The sequence below is a fragment of the Triticum aestivum genome, chromosome 1A (assembly GCF_018294505.1).
Source record: "Triticum aestivum cultivar Chinese Spring chromosome 1A, IWGSC CS RefSeq v2.1, whole genome shotgun sequence".
NCBI lineage: Eukaryota > Viridiplantae > Streptophyta > Magnoliopsida > Poales > Poaceae > Triticum > Triticum aestivum.
In genome coordinates this window covers 372,626,460-372,635,336 of record NC_057794.1, presented here as the reverse complement: position 1 = coordinate 372,635,336, position 8,877 = coordinate 372,626,460, and the positions used below count along the sequence as shown (strand labels likewise).

General features: G+C 43.4%; 1 pseudogene across 1 annotated transcript; it reads right to left on the bottom strand.

Annotated features, from left to right (window-relative positions):
- Positions 1 to 4,721: 4,721 nt before the first annotated feature.
- Positions 4,722 to 7,081, bottom strand: LOC123051674 (proline dehydrogenase 2, mitochondrial-like; annotated as a pseudogene). Its single transcript, XR_006424230.1, has 3 exons — positions 6,298 to 7,081; positions 5,004 to 5,887; positions 4,722 to 4,883 (listed from the first exon to the last, which is right to left on the bottom strand). The product of XR_006424230.1 is annotated as a proline dehydrogenase 2, mitochondrial-like (transcript).
- Positions 7,082 to 8,877: the final 1,796 nt, after the last annotated feature.

The window sequence follows — 8,877 nt, the reverse complement described above, 5'->3', positions numbered from 1 at the left end:
TCGACGTTTGATATTCCTATAAAGAAGGATTCTGTTCCAACAAATTTAATTATCAAATAATTATCTCATCTAGTTTTATTTGCTGGGTTTAAAACGTGGCTAGTCCGATAGGTACGGCCAGCTATTCGAAGTGATGGGTCTCTTCGGAGGTGGATCGACCTGGGAGTATGTACTCCTAGGAGTATCATCCAATTTTTCTATATATATATGTGTGTGTGTGTGTGTGTGTGTGTGTGTGTGTGTGTGTGTGCATACAACAATCTTCCCTACATACACACACGCAGACCCTATCCCTGTAAGCATCTCCGAGAGATTGAGCCGGCATATCATCTTGATATTGATGAAGTCATCAAAGGTGCATGTAGTCGACGGGAATGTCTTCTCCCACTGAACGCGCATCACCGAAAATCCTAAAATAAATCCAGGAAAATGCGAGCATCGGGACTTGAACCCTGGTGGACTGGAGACACCAAAAAAATCAGAGAAAAGATTGTCTCAAAGTAGATGTTGTATAAAAAAGTGAGAATTATTTTTGGAAAACCATGAAATTCTGAAATTTCACACCATTCTTTTACCAAAGATAACATATTAAGGCAAGGAAAAAATTATTTTCTATTTTTATTTAAATAACACAAACTTATGTAGAAAGCGTGATTTTTTTGGATTATTAACAATTTTTAAAAAATTGTATATTTTCACGGAAACATTTTTAGAAATTCAAAAAAAATAATTAACCCATTTTTCAACGTTTTGAACATTTTCTCAAAACTGAAAATAACAATACTTATGCTTATCTTGAAGACCATGAACACAACTTTGAAATTTGAAACATTCTTTTATAAAGTGAACAAAAACTAAAAGAGAAGAAAATAAAAAAGAAACAAAAAATTAATAATAATAATAATAATTGCAGCAACACAAGGAAACTAACAAATCAGAGAAGAAGAAACCCAGTCCAAAAACCGTCTGGAATGTTTCCAAAGAGCATATAAACCTGGGCTATAACCTTCTAGAAAGTGTAGAAAACCGGAACCAGCATACACAACTTAGAAAAATCAAAATGGGCCGGCCCAGATGGATCGCTCTGTGCGTTTCAGAAACAATTTGATGGTTTAACCTCGCTAGAGGCTAACAAACGAAAATTGACACAATATTGAGATAATAGACCGGCCCAGATGAATGGAAAAAGGATCCCGAATTGCCGAAATCACTCGCGCACGCTATCTCTCGCATTCAGCCAGACCTATGGCTCTCTCGCTGAAGAGGGCCAGTCCCGCAGAAAAGAAAAACAAAGGAGAAAAAAGGAGCGAGCAGGGGCTACCACTAGGTTTGCATCTGATTCGCGATAGACTAGTGGCGCGAGTATAGTTAAGTCTAAACAAGCCCGCTTTTGCACCATTTCTTCTCCATTTTTTTTGTTTTTTTGTTTTATTTATCACGGTTTTTTCTCTGTTTTCGTTCGGTTTTTCCTTTTATAATTTTTATTTGATTTTATTTATTTCTTCCTTTCTTTTACCTTGTATTTTGTTTCTTTTTTTCTCTGTGTTTTTTCATTGTCTTCCATGTTGTTCGGTTTTCTTCAGATTTTTTTCCTTTTTTTCTGCTCCATTTTTTCATTCTTTTTCCATTTGGTTCTTTAGTTTTCGATGCTTTTTCGTTTTCTTTTGTTTCTTTTCTTTTTTCTTCTTAGGTTTTTGTTTTGTTTTTTTCCTTTTGGTTTAGTTTTTTATTTTTTGGTTTTCTTTGTTTCTTTTGTGTTTGATACAATGTTTTTTATATATCAATTTGTTTTTGTAATGCAATTTTAACATTTTTACGAAACAAGTTTGACCATTTTTAATACACGGTGAATTTGTTTACTATACACAATTTTTCAAATGCAAGATTAATATTTTTCTATGGACTTTTAATTTTTTGATATGCTTAACTAATATTTTCTACAAATGCTCAACATTTTTCTCTACACATTTAACATTTTCTAAATGTTTGATTACCATTTGACAAATACCTATTCAATATTTTCAAATGTTTGACTAACATTTTTTATATACATTATAAAAAAACCAGCATTTTGTATTATATGGCCAACATTTTTCCTATAGGAATTTAATAATTTTCAAATGCTTGATCAACATTTTCCAAATACATTTTTTAATACATGATAAAAATCGTCATTTTTTAAAACATGGTCGAATTTTCTTTCAATACACATTTAACACTTTCGAAATGCTTGATTAAAAAAATTTAAATACATGTTCAACAATTTCAAATGATTGATTAATATTTTTATATACATTTTTTCGAAAATTCAGCATTTTTTAGTACATTGTCAACTTCTTTTATATAGGAATTTAATATTTTTTAAATGCTTGATAAACATCTTCAAATGCGTTTTCAACATTTTAAAATACATGATAAAAAATTCAACATTTTTAATATATGATCAACATTTTTTCCCTATACACATTTAATATTTTAAAATACTTTATCAATATTTTTCAAATGTTTGATTAATATTTTATATACATGATATCAAAATTCATCATTTTTTAATACATGATCAACAATTTATCTATACATATTTAAGAAAATTCAAATGCTTGTCAAAGAAAATTCAAATACTTGTTCATAAAAATTTCAAATTCTTAATTAACATTTTTTAAATACATGAGAAAAAAATTATACACATTTTTAGTACATTTTTTGTAAACATTATAAACATTGTCTCTCTACACATTCAACATCTTTTAGTGTTTTGTGTAATATATATTTAGAATATTTCAAAGTATAAGCAAAAGTAAAACAAAAAACGATACAGGAAACCAAAAAAAAAGCAGACAAAAAGTTTGCTGTGGTCTCCCCTTCACCGAGGGTTTGTCCCCTCTCACTGAAGGCGAGACATAGTCGCTTCTAAAACCACTCGCCATACAGGTTAGCAGCGGGCCGGGCCATATACTGCCGAATTGTTATTTTCTACCTTTTCCAGCTGGGTTCTTTGTTGTTATTTATGTTTATTTTTTCGTTTTTAGTTTTTTCCCTTTTTAATTTTTTTTTAAAAAATTTCAAATTCTATTAAATTCCTTTATTTTTTAGCTTGTCAACCTTTTTTCAAATTTGTGAAAGTTTTCCAAATGCTTGAAAATTTTCAAATGCATGATCTGTTAGCTCGGGTACTTTTTAAAAATTTCGTGATTATTTTTCCTATTTCATTTTTTTAAATCATGAACTTTTTAAAATTTTGCAAACTTTATTGAATTCATGAAAATTATTAAAATGCTACGGTCAACCATCCAACCAGCAAGATACTCCGAGCGACAAGTGGAACAAGCGACTGATGAATCAGCGCTCGAGCATAAGGCTGGTCATAGTGGAAAATACACTTTGGTTCCTAGTTATATATACACTCAATATGGGGAAAAAATTAATAATTAAACAGAAAGTCAAAATAGTTTAGAAAAAAATTTAGAACAAACTTGACTTACTTTTGCACTAGTATGTAAATTTTTACGAAATAAAAATCAATGTTGACTTCACAGCGAAAAAGACATAATTTATTTATTATTATAGGTCACTATTTACACTATTTTGGTCAAAATTTTGTCTTTTTGAAAATAAATCAAAGGGGGGTTTTCTTTTTGTGAAATTTTTCTCACAAGTACAATGTAAGGTCAAGTTTATTTCAAAAATATTTTCAGAATTTTTTGACTTTTTGTTGAATTAATAAATTATTTTTCCATATAGGGTGCATATGTCCCCATAGACCAAAAGGTCTCCTCCGAAGTAACTTAGACTAGTAACATGCATATGTTACTAATCTATGTTACTACCTCTATAGTGAGTAGTAACATATATATAGTGTCATGCAAGCCATCATTTATTAAGATGTGGACTCATTTTACCTTGAGATGCGCTATGTTACAGTAACATATTATGTTATTTTAAACACCTCTCTCCTTATTAACTATATGCCACATAAGAAAAAAAATTAAAACATGTTATGTTACTTGCTATATTATTCCCACTATAACCAGCCTAACGAACGCTAGTGGAACAAGCGGACCAACCAGTCATCATTTTTTCTTCGTATTTGCTGGCCGGACAACTACATTTCGGTGCAAGCACCAGCAGCGCTAATGGGCGCTGCTAGACTCCTCATTTTAAGCTGCAATATTGGCTTTGGTCTTGCAAGTCGTCACTAAAATCATGGCCGGAAATTCTTGTGCTATTGTGGTGTTTTGTTTAATACGGTACAGACGTAAGTAATACACTTTTAAAAGACTGAGTCGGCATATCATCTAAGATTTAGGCATTTCATAGTTGACGAAAACGTCTCGCGCATCGACATAAACTCTGAAATAAATCCAGATTAAATGTGAGCATCATGGCTAAACTTCATCCCAGATGGACTCGAAATATCATTGTCTTTTTAACTATCCAACTAGTTTCTTTCCAAAGTTCACTAAAAAGGACGAATTTAGAGGACCTGTTGTCTTTTCCTACTGATCTTAAATCGAAATTTGTAGCATCCTGTAACGTCGCGGTCCATCTACCAAGGCATTTATAACGAGTATATGACCATTTGGTGGTTCACTGTGTGTTTGTACTTGTAGGTGTCTGGTCCTTTCCGTAGATGAAAACATTAATAAACACAGCAACACGTGCTTCTTTTCAAAAAGGCAAAAAATAACAGCTTGGTGCAGTACTGAACCGGAGCCTGACGGTTGAACAAGAGCGTTATTTCGTTTATTTCATTCATTCAGGTCGAGATACAACAATGCATATTTACAACTTCTAACTCCGTCGCTTCTCTCCCGTGAACCTCCCGCCGGCCACCTCACTCCCGTCCCATCACCGCGTTCTTGAACCTCCTAACCAGCTCCTTCCTGCACGATCCAACCACGGATCAGTTAGCCATGAACGCAACGCATAAAACAATCGATACTAGGCAATTCTGAATGCCAGAACGAGAGACCGATGCATGATGTGCGTGTTGGGATTCTCACCGGAGCAGCTGCCTGTCGAAGGCGGAAGCGGAGAGCAGCCCTCTGTTCTCCTCGGCCCGCCGGATGAGGTAGGGGATGATGTGCTCCACGGGGCCGTAGGGCAGGTACTTGCTCACCTGGAAGCCGGCGTTGCGGAGCCCCAGGGAGAGCCCGTCCGCCATGCCCATCAGCTGCGCGAACTGCAGGTTCCGGTCGCCCTTGCCGATGCCCAGCTCCTGCGCCCTCGCCGCCGCCAGCTGCCCGGACTCCACGTTGTGGGTGGCCAGCATCACGGAGGCGGACCCGCGGCGGACGCGCTCCAGGAGGAAGGCCGCGCAGCCGTTGTAGCAGTCGTGGGTGTCCTGGATGCTGCCGTGGATCGGCGACGGCACGCCCAGCGACTCCGCCAGCCGGGCCTCCCGGGTGAGGTAGGCGCCGCGGACGATCTTGACCCCGAGGCAGACGCGCTCCTCCTCGGCGGCGCGCACCATGGCCTCCAGCCGGTCGCGCGCGTCGCGGAGGTACGCCTGCACGGTGCCGTGCACGATGGGCCGGCCACCGCCGTTGCACGCCAGCGCGCCCACGAAAGTGAAGTAGTCGATGGACGGCTGCACCGACGCGTACTCGGCGTCCACCAGCAGCGGGATGCCGTGCTCCGCGCACCGCGCGCCCACGGCCAGCAGCCGGTCGTGCGCCAGCTGCAGCTCGCGCTCCTCCTCCGCCGTCAGCGCCGCCGGCTCCGACGGCGTCAGGTACAGCGGGCTCGAGTCGGACAGGATCGGGAAGGCGTGCTGCTTCCACGGCAGGTGCACCGACGGGTTCTTGTGCTGCCACCGCAGCAGGTCGCTCGTCTTCTCCAGCAGCGCGATCGGGCACAGCGCCGTGATCTTGATACACACGCTCGCCTGCACGCACAAACACAGCATAATTAGTCACTAGTAAAGAGTACCAAGCTTAATCTCACTCGCTAATTATTTTTGTGTTTTCGTTAAGCTGCTGGGAAATGTCTAAATAAGGAAAACAAATAGTAGGGTTTTGATGGGAAGCTGTAGATGAAAACGAGCGGTGGAGAAGGCATGGCGATGGCGAGCTTGTCGGAACACGATCGGACGGCTGGTTTTCAGGGCCCACGCACAGTGACAGCCGTGCGATTCAGTTTACTGCGAGAAGATTCCCAAGGAATCCGCGTGTCCACTAGCGCAGACCAAGGATTCCCTCCGACGTGGCACTCTTCCGTACCACTGCTAGGCGCGCACGCACGACACGGATGACGACGAAGGAAAAAAAACAGAGTTATGTAGTACGGTTGACGCACCGATCCCGGGGGCAGCTTGGCGGCGACGTCGACGGCGGCGAGGAAGCCGGCGACGTTGCGGTCGCAGGCGGCGCCGTCCTCGGCGTCCTCGATGCCGTAGTCGAGGATCCCGCCCATGCGCAGAAGTGCTCGGCGCCGCCCTCGGCGTCCTCGGCGTCCTCCGGGCCGCGGCCTCATCGGCGGTCTCCCCGGCGCAGAAGTGCTTGTACGCCGTGGCCCGCGCCGCGGCCTGCACCACGGGGCTGGCGGCCACCGCCGGGGACCGCAGCGCCGCGAGGCCCACGTCCACCAGCGGGCCCGCGGACATCAGCTGCAGCGCCGCGAGCGTGCGCACCAGAGCCGTGGACGGCTCCCCGGTGAAGAGCCTCCCGGTGTCCTCAAACTCCAGCACCTGCTGCTGCTGCTGCGCGGACGACGGCGCGGGCACCGCGTCGGCGCCGGCGGCCGCGACGGCCGCCTCCGGGAGCTTGGCTGCGGCGGCGAAGGTGGAGAGCGCGCGCTTCGTGATGCGGGAGGCGATGGCCATGGAAGGTCGGGCTCGGAGGGGTCGCTGGAAAGCAACGAAAAGAGACGCCGGCTGCTCTTCTCCCGTGACCGGACGATGGATGAGACCACCGACCAGCGAACGAGCGACGGATGAGAGGAATCAAGAACCGAGTAGCGCTAGAGGAGGAGGAAGAAGAAGTCGGAGACGACGCTGGTGTTGATCGGTGCAGTGTGAGGCTGGGAGCGAGCGAATGCGTAGGAATCCGAGAATGGAGGAAGCAGGTGTGGCGCGGCAGCCGGGTCTTATAGAGCGAGCGAGGAAGACTCGCGAAACGGCGTGGAGAAAAAATTCTACCGCAGGTGAGCTGGAAACCGGTTGGAAAATAGGGAGAGGTTAGTGGCATGAGCACTGCTACACGGACGACACTAGGCCAGCCGAAACATGCACGACATGCCCATCGCACCATCCATTTGCTAGTCTAGACAGCAGCATGCGGTGGGATTAGCTGTCGTGCATGTATCGTTCAGCAAAACGTCGTCCGCGAAGTACTTCCGTAGTGGCATGGGCGCGAGATCCCTGGGGATTCGGTCGGAGGAGTTGAACGCTTGACTGACTCGGATCCTGCGTGGAAACTCACGGGAGCGCCCGGTGACTCGGATCGTGCGTGGAGTTGGACGGTTGAGCGGACGTTGCTTGCACGCATCTTATCGCACTCCGCTCCTTGCCATTTTTTTCCTTCTTGATGACAAGGAATCTGGCTGCACGTAGCTTTCGTTACCCTCTTGTAATTTTCTTGCTCTTTGATGGGGAATCCCTGGGTGTAACTTTCGTTCACTATTGCCCTCCTTTTCTTACCATTTATTCATCTTGACAAGGATTCTGGGAATCTAGGTGTACCGCACTCTTTTCATTCTTGTCAATCTCAATAGGGAATCTAAATGTAGCTTTCGGCGTCAAATTATGAAATTTTAACCGCATATTTATCCTCCTATGCAAAGACCAATTTATACACGTTCTTTTCGTGGTGGGAAATTACAGTTTTGTTCATATGCTACTACTACTACTAACTTTCAACTCAAAAATATCAAGGAAGTCGATGGAGCGAAGCAATGCGTCATTCGCGAAAAAGTCATCTTTTGGCAATGGTGGGGCAAAATAAACGCCAGTCATAGACGGCAATGAAAACACTACATACTTTCATGTCTTAGCCTCCCAATTGTTCTCAAAAGATAAAGTCTCTATCCTTGAAGATCAGGGACTAGAGCTCTCCTTACACGATCAGGCACTAAGTCTCCTCTCCGGGCAGCCTAGGATCAACTTTCTATAGGGGCACCTTTGTCAAGTACATATTACTCGTTTTTTCGGCCAATCGCCTTGCGATAACTCTCCCCCCCCCCCCCCCCCCACCCCACCCCCACCCCCATCGACATACACATAAGCATTGCCCAGTTTCCCACAAACATGCTAAAACCACACACACCTGCTTAGTAGACTCCACTCGAAAAAAACACCATCGATGTTCAAGTTAGACTCCCACAATGCCTTCAACTCTATTTTGCTTGTACTCCTTGCTTCTCCTCTCCATTAGGGGCTTCCCTCCGGTATTGTGTTCTAGGATAAAAATGGACTCCATTTGGGAAAACAATGGTCCTCCTAAATGGGTCTCCTGTGTCGTCGACCAATTGCAAGAATAACCTTCGACAAGGCGACCCTCTATCCCCATATCTATTCATCATCTTGAATGATACCATAGTGCATGATAGCACACCCTCACACTTCAGGTGAATACATTGACGACACTCTAATAATTGCCAACGCAAAAAGATGATGTTGTGCTTCACCTCAAATCCATCCTAGATTATTTTGTCCTAGCCATCAGGTTGATTCTCAACTTGCATGAAACTACATCTGTTCCTCCACACAGTGATCAACCTTTGGCCCTCTAGAAGCTGCCACTTCGGGTGCGCTGTTTCATCATTCCTCAAAATTATCTTGGGCTCCAGCTCGCTGACGTCAAATCCTTTGGGTGTAACTTTCACTATTGCCACCTTTCTCTTGCTAGTTACCACTTATTCATCTTGACAAGGAATATG